The sequence below is a fragment of the Nicotiana attenuata genome, unplaced genomic scaffold, assembly GCF_001879085.1.
Source record: "Nicotiana attenuata strain UT unplaced genomic scaffold, NIATTr2, whole genome shotgun sequence".
Lineage (NCBI taxonomy): Eukaryota > Viridiplantae > Streptophyta > Magnoliopsida > Solanales > Solanaceae > Nicotiana > Nicotiana attenuata.
Genome location: NW_017670454.1, coordinates 28,449 through 32,386, shown reverse-complemented (window position 1 = coordinate 32,386; position 3,938 = coordinate 28,449). Strand labels below are relative to the sequence as shown.

Genomic DNA, 3,938 nt, shown 5'->3' with positions numbered 1-3,938 from the left:
ACATAAGATGTTGAAATGCTCTTCTGTAGTGAGTAAATGACCTTGTGCTGATACACAACTATAGGAACATTTCCAGCTCCTTATGTTTCTTTTGTCCTGTTTTTGTTAGTCTGGTTCAGACTATGTGGTATTAGTTGGACATTGTGATGTATAGGTTGTTTGAGCCTTAATATATTGTTGTATATAAAACTTGATCATCTGTTGCTTCAGCAAACTGCCAATCATTATTTCTTTCTCTAGATAGATACTCTTCACAGATAATGAAAGATGTTTTTGGCTGCTTAACTATATGTGGGACTGACATAATCAGCTCCATGCTGAAGTCTTTCACACCTATATTGGATCTGAGATGCATGGCTTCAGAATTGGAATCTTTGAATATTGATCTTAAGTTGATAAAAACTTAAAATTTGCACAGGTGCATAAATTTAATACATAATATAACTTTTAACTCTTATTAACTATGAAAATGTGAGCAGCATATTTCGTTCGACCATTATCAGTTTAAAATCATTCATATAAAGCTTTAAGTATGTGGATGTGAGAAATCAGCAATGTATTTTATCAAGTGTGTGACGAGGTTAGCCTTCTTCATATCAGCACGACTAATTATAAGAGTGTCAAGACAACCTATGAACAATGAGAACCTCTTTTTTTTGGCTTGTACCTGCTCATCAGAGTGTCTCTCTGAATGTGATGACAATGAACAACAACTCTCAGTTTCTCCACTGCTCTTCTCAGAAGGTCTCCTTTTCCACAACCAATTCCTCTTTTCCATCTCAATAACCAAACTAAATCTCCTACAACTTTATCCCTCAATGTCCACCTGCATATAACTGACACCACTATTCAATACTAATTAAATGACCAAACAGAAAACTTTTCTGGTAAGTGGTCCAGATAATATGGAAAGTTGATGCTTTTGCCGAGAATCTGGTGGGGTTTAGTCCATCTTTACTTTTGAAAAACTCTCCTTTTCTTTTATATTTTTGCTTCATTGGTATTCTTACTTCAGTTCTCAATGATTTGTTACAGGTTAGTGGATTAGACAGAAGCTGGCAAAGTCCTGCAGGAGTGAAAGCAAAACTCATAGATAGCAAAGCTTCTAAAGGTATACGACACAATCTAAAACACTCGATAAAACTTGACTGGTCGCGATGTTATTTAGGGGTACTTCCGATTGAGGAATCACATAGCTAAATTTCAGAAACTAAAGTGATCTTATCACACTGAAGCAGTTGTCACTTCCCATTTCCTTTGCGTAAAAGCTAGGCAGTTTATACTTGCTCGATATTTTGAGGTAATTTGAGTTTAAGGCCACTGCTGATTGTCACTCTTGATCAGGGTTGTATTACATCGAGTACACTCTCCAAAATCCCGGTGAAAGTCTCAAACATCTATTTTCAGTGCTTGGGATAACAGACAACGGGGTATACAATAGGATGTATACTCTCACTCGACAGGTCAGTTTAATGAAGCAAAAAGACGGGCGTTAGACTTACTTACTTTGGCTTTTTATTTAGGAGTGCACTGCCATTTTTATGCAAAATTCAAAATTTATTGCTTCTCTTTACGTTTAAAAAAGAAAAGAAAAAAGAAAAAGAAAGAAACTACTCGTAACTCGTAATAATAAATATTCAACAAAATAGAGATAAAAAGTTTAAATAGGAAGAGACCTATCAATAATATTTTGTATGATTTGTTTCAGTAGCTTAAATAGGTTAAATAGAGAGAAAAAGGTTAAATATGTTTGTTTTTGTCATGCAAATCTATTTCAGTATTAGACCTATCAATAATATTTTGTATGATCTTTTGTTGAACTAATATATTATGTTGTTCACGTTCTAATTATTCAGCCTTCCATGTGAAATTAAATATCATATCTCCAATTTCCGCTCAATCTCAACCAAGGGCTAGGAGATCTTATCCTTTAGGTGTCAATTTTCTTTTGATAGAGAAAAGTGAATTGTGTAATTAACTTTGCAATCTCACAATCTTAATTGAATAATTTTTATTCACAATTCCTTATCCTACATCTGTTTCTGCATTGTATAGTTTCTCTAAAAAGGTAGATTCTTTATTTTCTTACCTCCAAGTATGGCCTTCTTGATCGCTGTACCTTGCTTATCTTGAATATTAATTTCGGTGATTTGAATATATTATATAGGATATCCATAGATTATGGTGATAAAAGTTGGATGAATCTCCTTAGATGGACGGATGAGTATATAGGTGGAGTGAATAATTTTCTTGATAAGGCATTTGAACGAGCTGCCCAAGGAAATGAAATATTATGCCCTTGCAAAAAGTGCATTAATATCTATTGACATTATATAAATGTGGTGGAGGATCATTTGGTTGTTCATGGGTTTGTTGATGGTTATACCAAATGGGTTTTCCACGGGGAGGAATTTTCCTCGAGAAATATACCTTCTCCAAGCAATGATGATGAAGGTTCTAACATGCGTGATGATATTGATGGAACGCTTCATGATACATTTAGAAATATAGAGGGTCAGGCAGGGGATGAAGAAGGAGCTGGGGAAAGACAATCTGAAGAAGCAAGAAAATTTTTCAAATTACTAGAGGAAGGAAAACAAGAGTTATATCTGGGGTGTGAAAATTTCAGTAAACTGAGTTTCACTATTCGGTTGTACTTGCTTAAATCCTTGCATGGGTTGAGTAATGTGGCCTTCTCAGATTTGTTAGAGTTGATAAAAGAGGCATTTTCCTTTGCTCAGGTACCAAAATCTTTCAACAAGGCTAAAAAGATGATAAAAGATTTGGGTCTTCATTATGAAAAAATACATGCATGCACCAATGATTGCATGTTATTTTGGAAAGAAAATGAGAAGGCCGATAATTGCTCTATTTGTGGGTTTTCAAGATGGAAGAATGTTGGTCCTTTGACTAATGCAAGCTCTAAAATCCCCACAAAGATTTTAAGGTACTTTCCTTTAAAGCCTAGGCTTCAGAGGATATTCATGTGTCCTGAAACGGCTGCTACGATGAGATGGCATGCTAATGAACGACTCAATGATGGGAATATAAGACATCCTGTTGATGGGGAAGCTTGGAAGGATTTTGTTTCTTTGCACCCAGATTTCTCTAGCGATCCTCGTTATGTTAGAATGAGTCTTTCAAGTGATGGTTTCAACCCGTTTCGGACGATGAGCATATCTCATAGCACGTGGCATGTTATGTTAATGAACTATAATATATCACCGTGGATTTGCATGAAGCCAGAGTATATAATGTTATCTATGATCATTCCAGGTCCATTGTCTCCGAGAAATGATATAGACGTGTGCCTACAACCATTAATTGAAGGAACTATGGGAAACGGGGATAGACACATTTGATGCTGCAACCAACCAAACTTTTCGAATGCGTGCTGCCTTATTGTGGACAGTTAGTGATTTTTCAGTATTAGCTATGCTTTCAGGATGGAGCACTAAGGGGAAATTGGCATGCCCCACTTGCAATTATGACACATGCTCTCAATATCTCAAACATAGTCACAAGATGTGTTACTTGGGTCATCGAAGATTTTTGCCTGTTGATCATCCATTCCGAAGAGATAAGAAGTCATTTGACGGTAAAGAGGAGCACAGACTTGCACCTGCTCCTTTGACCGGTGAGAAAGTGTTTGAAGAGCTGATTGAATTCAACAATATCTTTGGAAAGGGAACTAAAAAAAGGCCTCCGAGTGCTAAGGGCCCATGGAAAAAGAGATCTATTTTCTTTGAATTGCCATATTGGGTGCATAACAAACTGAGGCACAATCTTGATGTGATGCACATTGTGAATAACATATGTGATAGTTTGCTCGGGACTTTATTGGAAATAGATGGAAAGTCAAAGGACCATGAAAATTCTCGCTATGACTTGCAAGAAATGGGGATATGAAAGGAGCTACAACCAAAAACAAACAATAA

The 3,938-nt window shown here is 36.0% G+C and overlaps 1 long non-coding RNA gene across 1 annotated transcript; it reads left to right on the top strand.

The window, feature by feature from the left end:
• The first annotated feature begins 907 nt into the window (after window positions 1-907).
• On the top strand, window positions 908-1,390 carry LOC109239643. The gene is made up of 3 exons (XR_002069940.1): window positions 908-936; window positions 1,036-1,111; window positions 1,345-1,390. It is a non-coding gene; the product is annotated as an uncharacterized LOC109239643 (long non-coding RNA).
• Window positions 1,391-3,938: the final 2,548 nt, after the last annotated feature.